Here is a 24,005-nt window from a genome sequence, read left to right as displayed (position 1 = left end):
CCCCATCCAAGTCGCAGTAGTCCCCTCCCTTTCCGCATTTGAAAAGCTACAAGTATTTGCATTCAGTTGGGTCCACTAATTTTCTACTTCCTCTGCTGATGGTTGGCGAACTTCACTTGTAATTGAAAACTTCGGATTGACAAAGCTTGTGTAAACATAATGAAAACAAGTAGATAGTAATTCAATATACATCAGTGAGCACGTTAAGTTTGGAATATTTGATTTCCTTTAAATCCTTTGGACTTCGATGAATTTTTTTCTTTGATACCCCAAAATTTGAAAGTGGTTATATCATTGGTGTAAATGTGGTGACTTAATCGATCGGTTCTAGTTTTGGTATAAACATATTCCATTATTGAGTTCACTTTCATCATACGCACTTTTTGAAATTGTTTTCTATATTGTGGATTCAAACAGTCAATCAGTATTTCGATGAATGTGAATTTCATACTATGACACACAAAAACAATTTCATTTTTTTTGGCTCACCCTGTAAATAATTTTCAAATTCACATGAAGATTAGAGGACTGAAAGATCATTCGAATGAGATATCACATAACATACGTTTGTATTAACGAAAATAACCGAAAAATCAATAACGTGATAACTTGTTTCAGGATTATTGCCGAAATTCAAAGGATTAAAAGTAAACAATTTTCTCATTCATTGTGTACTTCGCGAAAAGTGACCGGAAACATATTATGTATATTCGTCAGTATATCGTTGAATCCATCTTCTTTCGTTCCGTAAAAATTCATCCATAGATGAATGATACTTATTTTGTGTTTAATGATTTCTTAGTTTCTTCAACTATGGCAAATTTGGCACATAACCGGTGCTAACAAATGAAATAGCTCTACACTTTCTTCACCTCAGAACGATACGTCAAGAGGGTGATAAAATTAACGCTTAGAAAATTCTGTATCAAAAATTATCGTCAAATTCTTCTGATATAAAACTGTCATCGAGAAAATCAGTTTTTTATTGAATAACAGTTTTATTGTCATTTTCTGATCTATTAGGTATTTGATTGTAAGGGATGGTCCTTTACTAAAGTTTTCTTGCGATTCTTATCACAGTCAAAATTATAAATACATACGTTTTGGGCAGAACCCTTTTTCAATGTCTAAAAACAAATAATTGTCATTTTCATTATTAAATATATCTCACAGCAAGTTATCGTTGAGTGTATTTAATTTTTTATTTTTTTATCAGAAAGAGAAGATTTCCACATCAACACATACGTAGAGATGGCAGAGGTGAGTGGGCTACCAACTATGGGATTTTTTAAAATTTTTTTGAGTATCATGGTATCATTCTCCGTTATCATATTAATAATAGTTTGTTAAATATTTTCCCAAAAATTTTATTCGAGTTCTTGATTTTTGAAGGGTTACCAAATTGAAGAGTATCTTCTGAATAGTTATCAACCTCATATGGAATTTTTCCTTTTTATTCTTAAAAAACGTATTAATAAATTGCAAAAAAAAAACTATGATACGTGATTTTCTACATCAATGTACAACTAATGCGAATAATTTTTGAATAATTCACCTGAAATTCGAAACAAAAAAATTTTCACAATTGCGAAATTGTTTCCATGCAGAGCGCTTTTGATACAGCGAAAAACAAAAGTACATAGAATTTTTATGTGCATTATATCATTGACATTGATTTTACTCATCAGGTCGGATGTCAGTAACACAAGTCGAATAAAACACAAAACGTCATAACCAATATTTTCTCCCATATCAGCTCCATAAATAAAATTGCTTCCAGTCGGTTACACAGAAATTACGTGAAAATGACAAAGTTTCATGACTAGACCGCAAATCGCATTTTCACGCATCGGTTCCCTTGCCTTGTTGACTATTTCTGATTGATAACGCAAATAAAAATGTTTCTGCGTGCTAGTTACCGATCATACATATAAATCAATTCCTCCATCACTAGCTAATAATTTCTGAATACGGTATTCTCAGTTTGTGACATCTGTTTATTAATTTCACATTGCAATAGGGGTCGGGATAATATAGACGTATTCATATTATACTGATCGCAATTTAGGGGTTCAACGATACCAGAAAAAGGCAAGATAATCATCTGTCTTTATTTCAAAAAAGGTTGCAAATTCTCCACGAATATTCATATCCACTAATCAGATTTGTATTAATTGTTCCATGATAATTGTAAAGGTGAGGAGTAATAGTAAAGAACCTTTTTTTTTATTAAATTCCAAATTTACTAATCTTGAATTAGAACAATGTTAGTAGGATCAATATGTGGATGAGCGACCGCCCTTCTTAAATTAAAACTCAATGGTGGATCAAAATGGCACAAAAGCTTCTGATTTTATGTAAAAATTATTCATGCTATATTTCCCTCAAAATTTCAGTTGCTAAAAGTTGGGCGGTAATATAATTCATAATTTTTTTTCTCGGAATATACTAAATATTTGATATGAATAAATTTGAGATACTAATTTTCGTCCAAATTTGCTTGTGAAACATCAAAATATGATCTGAACAGGTGTTTTCTACCTGAGTGTTGAGAACGATAGGGGTTAGTACAGAAGAAAGAAAACAAAGAATTGAATGGTAACTTTCCTTCAATAGAAGGGGGTCACGACAAACACACGCTAGAAAATTTGATAGTTTACAATGCTTGGATTTTGTTTTCTATACAAATTTGTTCCAGTGATGGTTTTGGAATTCTCAGCATGAATGCGAGTAGATATTGGTGAAAAAATAGTTTGATATTCAGAATTCTTCCAAATTTTGGCACCAGTTTTCCTATAGAGAAGGTGTCCAATTTCACGAACTGCTTCATCAAGATTTGCACCATTTTTGCAGTGAATTTCAACAATTTCGTATGTTGATTGATGGCATAGTTTTTAGTCGGGATTCGTCAAAAAAGACAGTTCTCAATATGACAGTTGCCAAAATGGAGATAAATAAGCGACAGTTTGATTAGGATAATCACACATAAGCAAAAAAGAAGAAGCTCACATAGGTATAGAGCTAGAGAGATGCTGAAGTAGATAAAAGGCATTCAAGAATTTTTCGCTGTTCAAGCTCATTTAAATAATATCCAAATAAAATTGTAATGCACGCGAATTTAACATTCCATTTGAATTTTATCGGTTGAATGTAACTACCTGCAAAGTAAAACCATTTTTATAACGATACGATGAATGATATTTCAATAATTCACTTATAATTGGGCCGTTGATCTTACGATTTTCCCAAAGATGAAAATTGAAAACTTCCGATTTTTTGGCGCTCGTTCTCGCTCTTTCATTCCGTCAGGCAAAATCCGAGTAGGGATTTCATGAATATGACCAAGGCGCACGAAGGAACGAGCGGTAAAAATCCCCCACTTCAAGTAATTTTTTTCGATGTTCAGCCTGAATTTCCCATGATTCTGATTATCATATCAACATGCCATGTTTACGGAACCAGTACTTCGACCTCCATCAAATTCACTTAGCAGGCGATAAATTCCACGTACACGTGCTCTAGGCATTTTAACAACAACGAAAAATCGACTTTGGATCTCCTCGGACAGCTGATTTGTTGTCAAATTTAAAAAACTTGCAGAAAACGATAACAATATTCAAGTATCAAAAATTTTTTTACATGAAAAACCTTCACGATTTTTTCTCCAAATTCAATCATTTACTTCTTGTTATAGGGGAGACTGGGGAGGGTTGATACAAGGAAGGCTTGATACATGTTCAAATTTCCCGCCTTGGTTCCCCAAAGAAGGCCTAATCACGTGCAGTGTCTCTATGAGTGTGAAAATATTGTCTGTTGAAATCTAGCAACGATCTTGTCATCTTAAGCTTAAAGTGTGTTTTCTACATATTCGATGTGAGAATTTGCATAACAAACATAAGGGTTTATCTCTTCATCAACGAAAACTAACGAAATTCATTACTTTATTCTTGATGCGATTATTCATTTAGAACATAGACGCCAGTAGTACAGATCTTCAACCGAATATCATAATATGATCACGTCCTATATTTTCTAAATTAGTCTTCTAGAGACGTTTAACACAGTAAATCTCACCTCAAAAAAAAGTTTTAAACAGAAATGTAAAAACAAAAAAGAGTGTGTTTGATGACTTTGATCCTGAGGACGAAAATGAATGAGATTAATTTTTCCGATGAACGTCGAAAATAATGATGTAGTAGATGCAAGCTGGATCGTCATCTTCATCAGAAAATGAAGTGCCATTCAGCCTGTGGAAGTGTCAGTAGTAAAATAAAAATGTTTACTTGCGAATTATGTAGGAATTAGGAAGTGTTATGATAATAAAAGATAGATTTCTTCTTATTGCTTGTACCTTATTTCTTATTGTATCAAACCTCCCTTTTAGTGTATCAAGCCTCCCATGTATAGAGAGGTTTGAGACACTTTGCACTGACAATTTCAAGAACTCATAATCAAGGTTGAAATTTCCATTTTCAGGTTTTGGATATTGCTGAACGTTTAAGCGAAGTCCTGAAATTTCACTCCGACATAATTGGATTTGTAAATGTTAAACACATATTTTTATTAACAATTTTTTTTAAAAATGTATCAACCTACCCCAGTCTCCCCTACTATATATGTTCTACAAAAAAAATTAAAATTTAAACAGCTCCTTCTGGGTTTTGCAGTTTTTTTTGTCAGTTAGTATATTACCAATTCGGCGCTCGTCAATATCGGCGCTTGTGAGAACGTAAGGAAATCTTATTCCCGATTAATGCGTAAGCGTAACCCTCCCTAGTTTCGGATTGTGTGGGAACATGCGCTTGATCTCGTTAAATAATTAGGGGTGGCTTATTGCGAGGGGGTAGAGTCAAGTGAATTGTGGTAGGGGGAGGCATATTAATTATCGGTTGTTCGCTCATCGTTTTCATTCGACTTCGATAACCGAGAGACAACGGTAACAAAAAGTACACCCAATATATATACATCGACAACAACATTTAAGTGGAGACGTACAGCATGGAAGACAACAGGCCCTTTGTCTTAATGTCGGGACGTAATTGTTTTGAGGTGAGTAAACATTTTCAAATACTATTATCGGTGTTTTTGAATTATCACTTTTATATTTCCTGTTTATTCTTATGTCAGTTTGAAGTGTTAACACGATCCCTTTACGTATTCCTTATTCACTTATTTTACCGCTGTTCTGTTCCCGCCAATATCTGCCTCATTATTATTCAATGACTGTGTTGAATATTTTTGTGGATGAAACTGTTCTACTTTCTGAATAATTAATATTTTCTGTTCTTCTGATTCCTAAAGTTGTCTGAGTGATGATCATCTTAAAGCTTAACCCTGTACTTACAACCTTTGTGTTTCCTATTTATTCCTATCGAATTTCCTATAACCGTGATATATTTTTTTTTCATTCATATTTTTCTACCTCTGAACCATTATTTTCGCAGTTAAAATTGTTTTTTAATGATATTATGTTGTGGCAAATTCTTGTGTTCTTTACTTATCTAAGCATCATATCTCTCTCTCTCTCTCTCTCTCTTTTTCCTTTATATGTGCTAGGCTACTTTGGCCATCTACACAACGAACACTTCATTATCTATAAGACTCTATCATATTCATTAACCAACACCAGACATGCACAACATCCATGACCTAGCCAGGATTCGAACCAGGTACCTTCGGCACCAAGCGGTCTTAATTCACTGTGCCACCGAGATAGTCTATACAGCATCATTTATATTTTCTGCTGAATTGATCTTCAAAATTGTTTTTGTGGTTGACTTAACAGAACTGCTCTCTATACTCATGAGAAATTTGAATGTCATTTACTTTGTTTACAGTGTTCTATTTACAAAATTCCTATGGAACATTTTCCTAGGTCGGCTGTTCATTCGGCCGCGATGAGGGGTAGAAATCACTTGAGCATCCCTCGTCACTCCCAGTGCTATGTATCAGAAATCTTTCACTTATCATATCTGTAATGTTTGAATCTATCGTATAATGTATTAAATGGTTACCAGTTCTGATTTTTTCTATTGATGAATTATTTTTATCTACTGAAAAGTTTGTTTTAATATATTCGAATTTGTATTAGCATTGACATTTTCTTCACGCTTCAGTGGTTAAGTTCATGTAAAAAAAATGTTTATCAACGTTGTAAATATTAAGGCCATTTGTTTTGATATTTGCATGGATTTGAGACAAAATTTTTCCTCTTTAACTCATTTATATCCAAAATGAAGTCTTGAGTGGAAAGTAACTATGAATTTTATATTCATATTCATTTAGTATTCTTCACTGGAAGAAGTTTTCAACACTAAAAAAAGTAATAGTCTAGTCTGCATTCAATTGATTTCACATCAATAATGGTTGAAAAATTTGAATTCGAAAAGTTTTTTTCAGAAGAAGCTATGATTTTTATGTTGATTCGGTATTCTCCATCAACATATGTTATATGGGTTAAAGTTTTGGCTAAAGACGTTCATTTCTCTTTCCTAACCCCATCAACTTTCGAAAAATATTTCAATTTCTCTATTTAATGGAATGACGTATTTCGCAAATATAATGTATTTTATTTATTTCTATTTCAGATTTTGAAATCCATGACAATATACCTTCGAGGCAAACTGATGAGACGAAATAAGGTCGATGTGCTATTTTCTATAAATACAGTGAGACATCACCACAGAGTTGCTACATCTTTAAAATTTTTCGAATGCGAATATCTTCCAGCAGTGAGATATTCTGGAGAAATTTCTGATAATGAGTACAATGAATTCGTTGAGATGAATTGGCAAACCTATGGCGTATTAGTTCATTCGGTATACAATCTATAATTGTTTATACGTGTATCAGATATGAAAAAATTCATTTATATTTTTTTGATTTATTCCTATTATTATGTTATGTAAATATGCTATGTGGCTGTGAACTGTGAAATGGAAGGAAAAATGAATGAAGATATTCCGAAATTTTGACAAAATATATTATGAAATATTTTTAGGTATATTAGAAAAATCAATGTGATTTAATAAATATGAAAATGGAATGATCTTTTATTATTATCTAAATGGAAAACAATTTACATGATCTAATCGTGAGTTTCGTAATAGTTATTTATAATACAAGTGCAGAAGGCATTGATATTCTTCCACGAGTTCAAAATTCAAAAACGAGCCACGAAGTGGCGAGTTTTGGAATGAACGAGTGGTAGAATGAGCCTTCTGTACGAGTATTATACATTATTTTCTCTAATTCATTGCATTTTCATTGAAATTAATGAAATATTTCCATAAATATAATTTAGTGATTTTTGTATTGAAAAATGTTGGTTGGCAGAACTGATTTCTTTAAGGCAAATTGATGAATTGACAGATAAAGCCGTGGCGGAAAGTTCAGAGAACCAACATAGAATAATAAAATATAACCATGAAAACTGTGCGTTTCTGATATATTCTCGCACGATTTTGTTCTACAAGATGTGGAAGAATGAACGGAATAACCACAGAATTAGAGAAACACAATTACTATATATTGCTAACAAAAAAAAAGAAGAAACTGAATTCAAATCCTACAGAAAAATTCACCGTCCTAATTGCTATGCAATGTTTCTTGAGCATTGCATGAAGGATATTCTATATGTATATGTTTATAAACTATCATCTATTATATTGGTTGAATCACAAATGAAATAAAAAATGGTTTTGTCTATGTTCAATCAATGCGATGTTGTTTATGGGAACTGCCTCTCTTACTATGATAAGAAAAGAATTCAAATGATTCAAAATGCATGTCTGAGACTGATTTATGGTGTGAGGAAGTTCGAATCAGTTTCTCCACGACTCAGGGAGGCAGGATGGTTGAGTATGGAAGAAAGGAGAAAACTGCATTGTGCATGTTTTTACAGAGACATTGTTTTTTTCCAACGCCCACCTTACCTTTATAAGAAAATCATCTTCCGAACGCACGTGCATAATCTTAATATTAGGTTCAGGGGAAAAATCACTCCACCATATCATAAAACCTCGATCTTTGAAAGAGGTTTCTCTTTCAATATTGCAAGATTCTTCAATAGTCACCCTGAATCTTTGATGAAACTATCTAGAGCAGCTTTCAGGAAATGTTATAAGGAAATTATTGTCAATGCAAACATAACTTAATTGCGATGAATGCCTCTCTATCCCGGATACAGAAGGAATGTTTTGGTTGTACATGGATAAGAATGTGTTATTAATTTTTTTTTTTTCTCTTTATCCTTCTCTTTTTGTTAATTTTTTCCTATTATTCAGAATGAAGCACTGTCGATTCAATGGTTGAGTGGATCAGGGAGTCTCCTAGGGGACTCATCTGGACTTCGCCATATTTCTTGCTCAACACGTATATCAATTGTATTTTTGTTTGTTTTTCTCTAATTGATGTAAGTTTAGTTGGAAATAAAGACAATATACATACATACATACATACATAAACCTTCTTACAGATACAAGACGAAATTTTTTCAAATCATCTGAAAATCAGGTTATTTTATTTATTTTGAATTTGAAAACTCGTATACAAAGGTTCTTATCTGTTTCTCGCGATTGTTCGGGACATAACAGATCTCCATATATTTTCGTACTTCTGGGATTTTCGTCTTTAGACTTCAAACATCATAACATAACATTAATTTATAGTTATATATTCATATGATAATATGATTTAATATTTGGGAGTAATAATGAATGTTGATTTATATCAAATAGTATTTTATTTATTAGTTTGCAGTCATAATTAGAATATTTCTTGAAAATTTTTATCTTTGTCGAAGTATGAGTAGTTCGATCAATATAGGTTTTAATCGATATATTTTTTATTATTTCATTCAATTCTACGTATAAAAAGAGAGGGATTTACATGGGCAAACCCTATACCTAAAATGGATACTTTAAGAGTTATCGGGGCTGAACTTTAAATGAGGAAAAACCGCAATTTCTAATTGGGTACAGGAATGTGACTTCCGGAAAACACAGAAAGAAATTAAAATTCGATGGTTCGATACCTAAATTTGACATTCCAAGAATTGCAATCAATTGAATGTAATCGAAAATTTTATTGGTTTATAGATTCCTCAAGAATCCCAATGAAAAATTAATTATAATTAATGAAATGTAAAATTTAGTTATCGAAACATCGAATTTTAGTTTCTTTCTGTGTTTTTCGGCACAGTTAGAAATTGCGGTTTCCCCTGATTTGAAGTTCTTTCTCGTTAACTTTAAGAGTATTCATTTCAGGTATAGGATTCGCTTAAGTGGCTGAAATGATAAAAAATATAGGTTCTAAGTTGAAAATCTTGAGTTTTGATGAATTTGAGTAGTGCAAGTTTACGATGTTCTTATAAATACCCTGTACATTTTTGGTCCAAACTATGAAAACTCTCATAATAGTACGTATTTGCAGTATCGAAAATTGGAAAGGCTTTTTCGAAGAAAACTTTTTCTGCATTTCCCATTAACTCATGATGAACCGTTGAGTTTTCACCCAAGGTATGGAATATTGCTGAAATTGTCATAAAAATGCTATCTAATGTTGCAATAATATACTGAGTGTGAAATAAGGAAGTAGTAGTCTGTTTCCTGTATAACCGGAAGTTGTAAAGATCTGAAAAACTTTAGGGAGAAAGATCATCGTGTCTAACCCCAACATGCAAAAATTGAGCACAAAATTATGATTAGTTTTCCATGAACTGGGATAGAGGCCATCGCGGTGAATCACCCTTTATTTAGAATACCAACCAATATCGTCATTCATTTATTCATATCTTGCATCGCCATTACTAAAAATCATAGGGGGCGTTGCCAAGGATAACTCCCACCGAAACTAACCTAAACGAACTATTTTCCAAGGGGTGAAACCTCCCCTCATTCGTTTGTGAGCGGCTTAGTAGGGCTGTCAATATAGCATAATTAAAATAACAAATTTCGTTCGACTCGAATATGTAACCGAAGTAACTAAAAATGAAATGCTCTAATGCTTCGGACAGTACAGGGCCTTACTGCAGGAATTTTCCGACTGTCATCAAGTAGGAAGGAAACATTGAACCTTTATAATATGTTTTATAATGAATTTTTGTTGTTATTTATGTCCTTTCTTGTGATGGTTGACTAAGAATAGTTATAGGTATGTGCAAAATCTACAATGAAAGTAGGTACATCTTTTCCTTTCAATGAAGGCGTTAATAATATTGGATATCATTATTATAATAATGATGAAATGGCATAAATGCCAACTTGATATTGACAAATTTTTGTAGTTGTTTTGAAATATTTTAACCAGAAGAATTAACGGGGAATCAATGTCATATTTCTTATGAAGCTTTATTTTCCTTTTATTGAAATACTCATTGATTAGATGAGAATCAAATTTTAGTTCTCAAATTTCTGCAACAAGCGTAGAAGTGAAATTGAAATATCTGTAATGCGTCTCTGAAATAGAAGCTTTAAGGATATAGGCCGACCATAATGGTCACGTGTTCTTCTTGAAAGGGAAACAATGGACAGTAGATCAGCGTGTGGCAGCCACGCGTTCTTGTGTCATAACTCAAATCTCTAGCAGTACATAGGTCCTCGATAATGGCCATGTTCAATCGAGCTGCTATGACTCATAACTATTCAATGAAATTTTATAGTAGAAAAATCCAGAAAAAATTATGGACTCGTTAGTCGAAAGGGGTTTCAGTGGAAACATTTTACTGTGCTTGATTGATTACGTGAAATGTTGAAATTATGACTATTGGTTTAGCATTTTATTGTGAACAATTCGAAAAAATATTTTTCATTCATATTTTGGTACCAGAATATAATAAAAGGAAACCAAAAAAACACTGACTTGAAGCCAGGGTCTTTTGTAAGCTTGTACAATTTACAACTTTCTCAAAAATAAATTCTGCGTGTTTTCGCCATGAACTCAACACCCTACGAAAATTCCGTTCTTGTTGTGCATTCATGATTTTTTTTCAAACGTACAATAACAACGTCCTTTTTCGACTGACAGGATTATCGAAAAGTTTTACTTTTCCTCTGCCGGAGGAAAAAGTACGTTGATATGGAAACGATTAATTAGTTACCATGAACGAGAATAAATAATTCTTATTCAAACGTCATTTTTATTCACCAAAGTTATATTAAATGTACAATTGGTTAATGTTGCATTCTGGAAATTGAAACCATGTAGTTATGGACGATTAGAATTATGTTCAAAAGTTGATGGCTCCATGTGGTTAAGTTTGTGGAAAATAAAACCTATTCAATGTAACGTTGTATACTCAACTTGTAACGTAATATTGATTTTACAAGTCATTCAAAATGACAACCTTTTTATTGAAATCTTAAGAAAATATATTCCAAAAAAATTCAAGGTTCTAGAATTTGAAGACATTGAAAAGTTTTTGAATTGCTCTATGTCAAGGTATGTATATTATCCTCGATATTATCTTATTATCTCATCTGAATTTTGGCAGGACATGTTCATAATTTCGAAACATAATTGCAGGTAATATTCATTATCATATATTCTGGTGCATCGAGTTTAGCAGCATGACTATAAATAATCATCTGACTCTCACCTGGCAAACAAAGGAGAAGATATGTAATAATATCCTTGAAATGGCATGGAGGATGCCATTTCTGTTGCTGAAAGCTATGTATAAGCTGCAGCACAGCAAAAACTAGAGATTGCTGAACTCTTGGCTAGCTTTATTCCTGCAGCGAGTAGTCAAAATTTGAACGTTCCCATTATAAATACAATTGCAAAGGTACTACAAACGTAACCACTTCATACCTGGAGTATCATTCAATGCAGGGATGCATTCTAATGTAATCACAACGAATATCATTTATTTTCACATCACATCAACATATGCAATATTTCTTCTTCAGTAATAAAAAATATAAGATTATAATGCCTTAATATCAGTGGCGACGCCAGCTTTCAAAAACAGAGCTGGCCAAGAGCGAACCGAATTTTTTTTGGGGGGGCCAAAGTAAAGCGAAATTATAGTTCTGCTAATCTTAAAGCCCTAGTACGTTAAATTTTAGGGGGGGCCAGCAGAGTTTTAGGGGGAGCAACTTCTTCTATACTATTGGATAAGTTCGAGATTTCTTAAACTTTGGAACTCTGTGGTTCTCCGAATGAGAGAGATAGACCAAACATATGTTATATATTCGAAATCAGGGGAAAAATATCTAGTCAAATATAGAAAAATATACAGGGTGTTCCATTTGAAAAAATGAAGTTGCAATCAATATAATGCCCACCCTGTATATATTTCGTTTTGTGAAATCATTTTAAAAAACACTAGTTGATTTCGTGAAACTTTTGTAAAAAACATTTTTTGTACCTCTTTTAGTAGAAAAGTTAAAGGGGGGCTCAAATTATGGTGAAAAACCCGGTACAGGGTGTTGTTTCGAGGATTCAAAGTTTCATAATTTTTTGTTAACCCGGAGCTGGATTTTCAAGGCGGTTATTGCATGATACGTTTGGGCTCCCAATTAGGAACATATTTGCCAAATATGAAGAAAATACACCGGGTGGTTCGTTTGATATGGCCTCAGAAAGAAACGGGCAAAATTCATAAAACACCCTATATCTCGGCTACGAAGACAGTAAGACCCAATAAATGGGGTATCTCCAGAACCGCCTTGGTGCCACCTATGCACCTGTAAAGTATTTCCGTTTTCCAATGAAACACCCTGTATAATGGAAGCCAAAAATTTCACTTGAAAGGCATTGTTTACAATCAAACTTGATAGACGTCAAGTGGTTGTCAATGTATTTCGATGATCTCAATGCAATTGATATCAACTATGATATGGTTTTCCTAAGTTTGGGAAATAAAGGAGAAGAAGAATCAATTATAATAATTTCATTTTAATTTTACAAAACTTAATTACAACGTTGTTCATTATACATAAAATGTTGTACTATACATGTGTGATAATGCATCATTACTATATTCGTATGCTTATACATAACTCGTGTTACGCACTCGTTTTGCAACTTACACACTCATAAAGTAATGATGACTTTATTCCAAATGTATAGTAAATAACTATTGCTCAATTTGCAACTGACTTGTGTTCAAAAAAGGCAACAAATTTCACATTCAAAATTCTTCTATTTTCGTGAGTAGGTTTCAGATGAAATTGCACTTTTTATTTTCCTGAATTATTATATTCGATTATTATATTTCGATTGAAGTGCTAACTGCGAAATTTCCAGGTTATTCAGAAATCGACCCATGGGAATTCGAACCAAACGATCTCGACAATAATAGAATTATGAATTCATAAACCAATTTTACTGCATTCACTGACGATATTAGAGAATAATGTTAATTAAATAAATATGAAACTGCCACAGATGAATAGGAAAATTGATTTAAGATGAACAACAATCGAATTGAAATTTGGTCAATGGGCCAGATGTTGGGCTCTTGTGGGGGTGACTCAATATTGCGTGAAATGACCACTGTCCGAAGGGCTACGGTCCATAAGTCAATCTATAATGCCCGGCACTTCTATGCGCTCACATATCTGACCCCCCTGTTATAAAAATAGTGACATTATGAGTGCCTCACTGTAGATTCGCATATAATGTCAATAGATTTAATTCCGTTTGTTCGATGTTTATACGCTCGCGTACGAGACACATATGCTGTTTCTTGTGAAGCCGTAAAAATTTTATGCATCTAGGTCTAATTCAAGATAAATAAATGCCTAACTACGTTATAAATTCCATAACAATTAGTTCACTAGAAGAACATAATATCATCCTTATATGCATAAAAAAGAGTTTTAGCATTTAAACTGTATGAAAAATTAATTTAAAAAAGAATGCCGAAATTATACGTCAAATCAGTTAGGTATACCGAATACCGAGATGTTGATGATGAAGAAAAAATTCACTCATTTGATTTATTCCGAAATTAAAGGATACGACTGACTTTACACCAACAGTCCAGCAATATTGAAAATTGTCCAGAAAATAGAATCGAACAAAGGCCAAATTTGCTGATAAAGTTTTAGATTGGAGCGCGATATCAACTAGTGGTCTTTCCAGGCCTTATGTGGGACAAGTTAGAAGCGAAGTTGTGGACAGTTACATTCACAACTGTTAATTTTATCCATCAGAAAATCATGCCCAAGATGATATTACGTTTTGGACAGATCTAGTTTCGTGCTATTATGCACATGTCTCTCAAAATTAGTGGAATGCCCATAACATTCCTTTTTGAACGACAACCCCCAAATTTATTGCAAGCTCGTCCAATTGAAGATGTTTGTGCTGTATTGTCTAAAAAGCTAAAAGGCTGGGAAGCAGAAAACGATTAAAAATTAAGACGGCGGATTTTAAGTACAGGCTGTCCCATTTTCGATGCACAATGAAAGCATTTGAGAAGTATAAGAAGTATAACCTATGAGATGCTTGTCAACAATTCTGGGGCAAAAACTGCGTTAAAAAATATAAATATAAAATATATATATAAAAACACCAACTTTTCTATATCTCTTAAACGGTGATTGATTTTTATTATCTATTTTGAGTGTCATAAACCTGATGCGAGATGTACCCTGATGACTGTGAATTGATTAAGACAACGGATCTTTACATTAAATTCAAAAAAAAAATTTTTTTTTTCATTAAACTTTTAATCAAACCTGTGTGTGATATCAAAATTCAGTAAAAATTGACTCAATTCATCTTATCGCATATGATCGCGTATTTTGATGAGCATTTAAAAAAATTGAAGCGTTTATGAAATTTTGCAGTGGCCCATTGATTCGAATTTGTGGCACTGAAAGGGTCTACTAATCATTACGATTGTAAAAATCAATGAAAGAGATCAAATGAATAAATTTCAAATGACTAATGAAGACCTCTAGTGAGCTTTCGACATGCCAGCCACAATAATTAAAACTAATTGTTGTTCCCAAAACCTACTAGAATACAAATGTCAAGAACATTTCAAACGAAGAATGTTAAATGAAAAAAAAAACAACCCTTTTCTACGATTGTGATGCGTGTATGTGTTGGCCAGATTCAAATGGGGTAATTTGAGCGACACCCTCGTTTTAAAATTAAACGTGGAGTTTTACATTAGTCGACCATGAAATTGCGACTCGGGTTCCGTATCTTTTTTCCTGTGGTGAGATTTGGGGTTTACGCGAGGTTAAAGGGTGTAATTGTGATTAACTTTTATACCGCCTGAATCATGAAGCGGCTTAAATTTAAATTGTTTAAAATAATTTTTATTCAGCGATGGGATCGTTATAAATCTCAATGTTGTGTGAATTTATGTTTTTATTCGCGACAATGAATCTGTAGAAGCGTTCATATTCAAAATTCTGCTTTGCGTTTGTGAAGCTGAGTTTCATACAAATAATTATCTCAAGTCAAGAACTTCTGTACGCCTGTTCAAATTGGAATTTATGTCATTTTTCCCGAAATTCTTGCAACATTATAAAGACAAAAATGTGAAATAAATACTGCTTGCGCTAGTAGATGGCATGATGCTCCAACACAATGTCATTAATCACTTTTTAATAACCATTTTGGATTTTAGTTTTCAAACAAGTTAAGGCATCAATGCCTGGTATGTAAACTGCATTTTTTCTACTTCTGTGAAAATATATCTTACTTAATTCATTATCAGCTGTCGCACTGTGTACTTCGAGATTTTTCAGTTAGTAAATATATCCAGTGATATATCCATCTGCGTGGAACTTGCAGTTTTCTTTCTTTCGAGAGTGATTTCAACTCAAAAACATTATTCATTATCTCCTACATGTTTGTGTCAATGCATTATGATGTCACAGGGGCTTGTACTTGAACAGTTGTATCTTTGTTCCCTATGGATGAATTGACCACCAGTGGTCAGTGCAGTGCCTCCAATTCAATTATAAGAGGGGGATCATTGTTTACACAGAATTAACCACTCATATAACTGAAATAGCTGCGTGGTATATCCATGATTAGGAATATGGCAAGTTTTTAATTCCAATAATTGAAAATTATGTAAATTATGCTCGAAATTTTGTATGTATAAGAAGTTCATCCAGAAATTAAGCTGTGAAAAGATCGATTGCACCCGAAATAGACAAATTTGAATACAGGATATACCAATCACTCTTCGATGATGAGTGCCAAAATGCATTGGCATATATCAAAAGGTGGAAATAAAAACCTTTAAAGAATTTTTGTGTTGAAGTATCACCTCATTCTATGTTTTCATGGTATGCACAGCACAGCCCAGGAAAAGTTGATTTCAGATTTGTGTTTGGAGCTTCAATTTCTTGAAAAACAAATGTGGAAAAGCATTGTACCAAATTTCAAGTAGAGAGCTCTTTTAGTTCTCCTTGTACTACGTAAGGTGGTCAGACGAAACTTCTTTAAAGAAAAAAGGTAAACGAACGAATGAAAATTCACATCAATAAGATATAAAACCAATAATTCTCCGTTCATCCATGACATCTGAACGTTCAACTCCTCAAATCGATCAAAATAAATTGAATTATATTATCGGACCAGTTGATATTCCGAATATCAATTGAAATCGCATAGCGAAATTTTTTGAATGTCACGTTATCATGAGAACAATAACTCTAATTTGGGGTTGCGTTTTAAATTGAATTAACGATTTTCAGAAAGAATGATCGGAAAGTTATCAATCATTGAGAATTGGGCCGCTCTCTTTCATTCACAATTTGATTAGGCTCCCAGTTGCAAATGTCTGTCGATTGATAAATTGAGTTAGTATGATTATCCATTTTCCGCTGCAAGGCGGGTTGATTGTAACGTTTGGAATTTTTGGTGGTGTCCTCCAACAAAATATGAAAACCAGTATGTCAATTACTGAAAATTTAACAGTGTGGTTCATTATTTCCACTTTTATCACTCGATATTTCATATAAAACATAAAACAAGCCATGTTATGAATATCAATATAAAACATAAAATAAACAAAACAAAATGTATATTGAATAGCTGCGGGGTCTGAAACCGGGGCTGAATATAGAATTATGACAATAGTAGAAATACAGGTAAAACTAATGAATGTTTTGGTCGAATTGAACGAAATATAAATAAAAACGATATAAATAAATATAGCAAATCATATTTTATTTTCATCGGTATTATTCTTATTACTTTTATCAAACAAATGAATATGTAAATAACTATGAAAATAAATAAACGAGAAAATATAGGACGAAACAGTATAAGAACACGAATGAATAGAATCATTAAGGGTGTAAGTTGAATTAATTTCAAAGCTTTTAAAATTACTAAATTTTGAAGTTCTTACACAGAAGTAATAAATTTAATGCAATTGACTTTCAATCAATTTTAATGTGGCAGAAGAAGAGTTTTTTTTATTTTGTTCAAAATATTCCATAGAACTCTCGTAAACTAAAGTACATCATTAAAAATGAACTCAATACTCTCAAAACTCTTGATACGATTAATATTCGAATAATCGAAAATATTTAAAGAATAAATATATGAAAAAAATAACTTTTATTTTTTAACCGTTCGGTAATAATAATATAATAACAATATCGTGAATAGAATTCCATGGGATTTATTACATAATATCTTAAATTGACAATAATATCAAGTACCTGGTGTTATTCCTCTATCGTGATGTTTTCAGGAAAGACTTTAATTAATCAGTTGAACGTGATTTGAATTCGTGAATATCATCAATGATCTTCAAAATACATTCTTCTGCTTCACTTCGGGACATTTCCATCAAACTCTGAACAACAAACTGTCCAAATTTCTGAAAATCTTCAACTCCGAGTGTTGATGATTCATCAGGTTTTGATTTTGTTTGTTTTCCATTATCTTCGAGCTGAAAGCTAGCACCCTCCTGATTTTCTGCTTTTTTCGTATGTTTTTCTAAAATCCCCATTTTCGTGTTTTCTTCATTTGAAATTTTTATTTTGTTCACTTCGGGAATATTTTTTTGTTCTTCAAGATCAGACATTACTGAAGAAAGATTTGTAGGTTTTTGACTTCGGCACAACTTTATGGTTTACACGAGTAACTGTGAAGGTTTTCGAAATAGTTGTGTGCTTGTTTCGGTTCCCAAATGGTTTTTAAATCGAACATTTACATCATAATTATTGTGCCATTACCAATTCTCAATATTGGAGACACAACATCTTTTGCTTATCAGCTCAACAGAAGAGCATAGCTCATAACCATTGTATTAATTAGTCCTTTGTGAATTTTTATCTTCATATCTTTCATGTATATTGAAATACAAAAAAATTTCAATAGAGTTCAATATTGATATTGGGATTACATTTTTTTTCTCGAAAACGAATGTTGTGAAGGGTATATTGATCTCATTTGGTAATCATTGAAGATATTCTTCATGATTTATGTTGAAATTCTGTTTTGTGAGAATATGTCATGAATATTTTCATATCCATAATTTTGTGTTGCGTAGTTTTCAAAATTAATATTTGATGATCCTGAATACAATAGATATTGTATGAAGTATAATTCTGTAGCCTAGATAGTTTTAAAGTTCACTCGTAAATTATTAAACGCTGATATTCTGTTTGGCTTCTAGACACGTACCTTCTAAAAGGTGATCGACAATTGGTTTTCTCTCGATGAAATATTATGGAAACCATCAGAATTCAGAGCTTGGAAACGCCCTTTATGTTAAATGGATAAGGGTCCACCCTTCCCACTTAGCTAAATCTAAGTTTCTCAAATAAGGCACGTTTCTCAAATATTTACAACATTTGCAGAATATGAAATTAATTTGAGAGCAAACGATCGGTACCAACTGGATTACCATGGAAAGATTATTATTAATTAGTGCGATGAATATAACAGAAAATAAACAAATCTCAAATCAATATCTCATGCAGAATTTGCAGTACGATATTGGAATGAAGTTTCTCTGATATATTAATTTTTTTTAGGGTTTATGTCTATATTATGAAGAAAAGCTTGAAATGAATATCCAATGTTCAACCTCCAGCGATTTTACTCATTTTCAGACTTTATCTGAAGGAATTAAACCTTCAATGACATTCGTGGAGTTTTTTGATGTGATGCATGCTTTGGGGAAAGTCTTTCGATGCAAATTATCGCATCAGAAACTTCAAAAACAGAGTTTCATATTTTATATATACATTATAAAGAAAAGTAAGGTATGTTGTATAGCATAAGAGGTAATAAAATATCTAACTTCTCTCTCCCAATGATGGTATTCCGTATCCCTGAATCAATTCAACCCTAATTAACTATTTTCCATATAATATTTAAAGAATTGATTCATGATAAAACTTCTTTTCTTTTTCTTCTAATAAATGAGATATAGAAGTAGATTAAGTTCGTTGATAATATTCCGTACATAATAATGAGGGCTCTTTAGGTAGTAACTGGTAACGGTCAATCAACAAGTTGATTCAAAATAGCGAGACTAACTGAAGTATTAGCTAGCGCCATCTAACGACGATTATTTCAAACTCAAGAAATGAATATTTCTTTGCTTCAACTTCATAATGAAGGAATTCGAATAATTTGAATTATCTAGAATCTGGATGATTGTGAGGATGCTCAGTGTTTACTTAAAACGAGATGGAAAAAACAGAAACGAATTCAAATAAAGCCGCATTTCGAATTCAGTATTTAAAATTATAATAATGTGATTGTAGAGTGAGTTGAAAAATATTCTTTTTTTCGTTTATGTTCAGATTTCACATTTGATGAATTCCAATTTCCGTTAATGATTAACCAAAACTATCTTAACAAACATAATTCTTATCAAAAATTTTTAAATTCTTCACTATATAGCACGCATGTTCCATTCGAGTTCATTGAACTCCTGTCCAGAATAAAATTCGTACTCACCAAACTAAAAATAAAGGGATTAATAACTGACAAAACCTATCACAATAAAGATGACAATGGATAATCAAAATAACTCCTGGAGATGTTAGGTTAGTGTCAATATCTCATCTCATTATTTCAGCTAGAGACCTCTTCATATAACAACTAGTACATATACATCTTCGTTGGTTACAGAGTTCGTTAATACTAGTGCTGTTTTCTATCGAAAATTTGCGTAAGTTCTATTACTGGAGTCTAGATGGCGCTTAGTGACACACAAACGGCATTAAATCATTGCGTGTGCGCTCATTTGAAATGATTTGAAAGTGCCACGGAGTTATTAACGGAACCTGGCCTAAACGAATTTAGTTCATATTCATTGTTTCTTATCTACGCAACTGTCCAATAATCGACAATCACAATTTGATTTGCATTTGGATTTATAATGAAATAGGTCTAATTGTTTCAAATGGAGATAGAGTAATTGTTGTTATTAATATTTGTATTAATTATCGTGAATAACTAAAAATTTCTTATATCATGTTGCTTTATGTTGGAGTGAGAGATACGACTCTGTCAAAAAAAATGTTGAAATATTGTCTGGCTTTTGATAGAATATTTTAGTAGAAAATATATTCTCGGTAGCCTTTATCTAGTTTTTTTTAGATATATTTTCTAGGAACTATTGTATTTGAAAATCCTTCGAAAAAGTTTGAATTTATGAACTTGGCATGGAAAAGGAGTAGGGAGAGGTTGATTATTAAGTCACCACATTTTTTTATATTTTATTGACTATATCTTTTGAAACATAGGTTGTTACATAGCAGCAGTATATGGAAGCACATATATGCTTTTTGGACATTGAATCTAAGTATAAGTTTTGTTGTCCCATAATAATGACTTCTCTAAAAGAGCATGAAGCTGAATAACACATCATACGAAATACCTCTATTCAAAAACAGATATTAACATAAAACATTTCTCTAAAATATCTTTACGATATAATCCAGTTAAACATTAATTGTCTTCTAAATACCTCCTTCATTTACAAAATCGCTGAGAGTTAAAGAATTCCACCAAAATATATTTATCAAATTTTCTCAGTTTTATGAAGAAATAGGTATATGTACTTATCTTTAGGATATCTAAATATCTCTCAAGTTACAAAATGTTCTCTCTTCACTTAGGTATTCTAATATAACCTCTAGGTATCTAACGTTTTATTGACAATTAAGAGGAAATTTCTTGCTATTCAACACGGAAAGACTTCCGGAACAAGAAATGAATAATATCGACAATCGATATTCCAAATGAAATTTCCATGCAACAATCTAAATGTGCTCACATGAAACAGTGCATCGTTTTTCGTCTTTCTGTAAGTAACAATTATTGTCTCCTTATTGTCGAATTTACTCTAACGAATATCACTCATGTGCAGAATCACCAACAATCTTCGGTGCTCATTTATAAACGAACTTTTTTTCCAAATCAAAATTGAGGCATTCAATGTGCGGTCGACTGGTACTTGAATTTACGAATTTATTTCGTACATAACTTTATTCTTTTCATGTGAGCCTCCATCTTTAATTTTAAAACATATTTTCCTGCGTTCTTGCAGAAGGAATCAATATTGACATATATTTTTAATTTTTTTTTGAGTTTTAGAGTCTTTGTGATACACCCATTTTCAGAAATGCAGAATGTACCAATCAGATTCCTTCGAAGAAATCAGGAATATTGACATAGATTGTAGGTACGTAGGTACAGTGAACATATAACATCATGATTGCCGGTTAGTCGCAATATCTTAATTTAATTTTACAATCGAGACCACCTCGTGCAAAATAATATCTATTTCAATCACGACAGGCATATGTTATAATATACACTAAATAACATTTCTTATAAATCTATAGAAAACTATGATATTTCTTTCTTTTCTAGGGGTACAAAATATAGTCATATAAAGCGACACAGAAAAATTCGAATTACAAGTAAAACACCACCAAGACAATGATTACCTATATATACATCGAAAAAGTGTATGGATATTCTTTGAGATTCCAAAAACGAGATAACTCCGTTGAGTTGGTGAAAAAAAGAAAAGCTGCGAAGATTAAAATATTGAAAAATGTTCCACATCAATTCAGTTTGCAATATACCTACCTCATTGATTCAATTCCACTAATATTATTTATTTTATTGGAATTACATTAATTTCTTATGAGGATAGTTTTCTAGATTCGATTGAAAATAAGAGATGTATTGAATGTAGGCCTGCTTCAAGCCTTAGAAATCTCAATACAATTGAGCAAATATATCTTTCAAAGTGTGGTAATGTACAACAGTACAATTGATTTTTTCTACGACTGCTATGAAATATCGCCTTTACAATATAATTTAATTCTATTCAAAACAATTCAACATGTCATCTGTGTAGAATGATTAAGCACAGTAATTGACCAATGAAATTGGGCAGTCGTGGTCGTTACAATTTGAAAATAATCAATTCACCTTATCGTTTAAAATTGAGTATAGTGTGCAACAATTTCTTGGGTTTACTACACTCATCTCCTTCTTGTTTTTTTCCTAAGTTTGTGTTTTATGCACTAGGTGCACAATATAAGTATGAAAACATTTCACATATTTTTTCGCAGTTTTTCCCTATTTCAGTGATTTTCTGTTGTTTTTTCGAAAATACATTCTACTCCAAAGAATATTATGTCTGAAGTTATCATATCTCGATCAAATTGTTCCACTTTTTCGATGTGAATATATTTATACACATATACAATGTAGGATTTTTCAGGGAGTGGAAAGGAAATTCGGATTTTTCTGCAAGTGTGATTTTCCGATACCCTTTTCTCGAATAATCTTCGTATCGAATGATAGGAACAGATTCGGAGGTTGTTCATTACATCTATTCACTCAACTGTAAGTGGCTGATAGGACATGGAGTTAAATATTGTCGGATTTGTAAATATAATCTTCTTTCGATCCCGGAAACTTCAAGGCTTGCAAGATATTTATCGCGCTCCGATTTTGATATACTCCGCAGAGAACCATGTGGGTCAATATTTCCTGAATTCGTAAGGTATCGTATTCCTCGCAGCATTGGTAGCTGTTTTATCTTGAAGATATCTACAAGTGATACTGTTTTTTTTGAAATAATTTTCAGGTTGAAAATATACATAGCAATTCCGAAAAAAAGAAAAGAATCAACATTTTTCAGGATCTCGAGAACATCTGACATTGTTTTCATTCTTCCAGTAGTGGCATCAAGAATAATTATATCTGAATGTATTCGAGTTAAACTATGTTAACTGCAGTATCTTGAAAAAAATATTTATGACGATCCCAATTGTTGTTTCATTACGCAATAATAAATTACTTGAAAATTAATTTTGAAAATCATTTAGTTTAGAAAAAAGCCAACAAACCGATTGTTTGATGAAGATAGGGCATAATTTTGTCCACTGAAAAGCAATAATAAGTCAGTTAAATCAGAAATTCAACCAAAATCTATTAAATTGAAAAAAATTTTGAGATTATTGATGTAAACGACTTGAATTGTGACGCAGTACATGAACCAAAAAAGAAAACCAAACTGAAAACAAGGAGCTCTGTCGCTGAAGTAACTTATAAATAAAATTGGCCCTGAGTGGGACCCTTGAGACACTCCGGATATATTGGTGTGTATTTACAATTTACAGACACATACCGAAACGAACTACTATCAATTCAAGGTAATAGAATTGATAATAGTGCTTATTCAAACATCCAACAAACCATCTATGTCTGAATTTCAGAGTCTTCATTTGCATTATTTCATCACACTGAATATTCAAAAAAAAGTTCTCTAGGTTCGGTTTGAGAAATGTTATCGTGAATTATAAGTTGTAATGGCGCCTTTAGGAACCTGCATTTGTATCCATTGCTGGAAAAAAGGATAAGACGGCTTTTCTTCATCACTCCTTTAAAGAAAAGAGATAAATCTCTTTCAATCGTATTGATTTTAAAAATGAATAGTGCCTGTTATTTGAGAAAGAATCACGGACAATCACACAGTTGCGTTGCTGTATAAACAGATCACATTGATAGCGGTCCATCAGACTACT

The 24,005-nt window shown here is 32.2% G+C and overlaps 1 protein-coding gene across 2 annotated transcripts in view; it reads right to left on the bottom strand.

The window, feature by feature from the left end:
* The window catches only part of LOC123685768 (aspartyl/asparaginyl beta-hydroxylase), a 60,705-nt gene extending 40,721 nt beyond the window's left edge, over positions 1–19,984 (bottom strand). For both annotated transcript variants that reach the window (XM_045625638.1, XM_045625639.1), the window contains exon 1: positions 19,909–19,984. The gene's annotated coding sequence lies outside the window, so the exon portion shown is untranslated. The remainder of the gene's footprint in view (positions 1–19,908) is intronic.
* Between the last annotated feature and the right edge of the window lie 4,021 nt (positions 19,985–24,005).

This window comes from Harmonia axyridis, chromosome X (assembly GCF_914767665.1).
Source record: "Harmonia axyridis chromosome X, icHarAxyr1.1, whole genome shotgun sequence".
NCBI lineage: Eukaryota > Metazoa > Arthropoda > Insecta > Coleoptera > Coccinellidae > Harmonia > Harmonia axyridis.
This window is presented reverse-complemented; position numbering and strand designations above follow the sequence as displayed.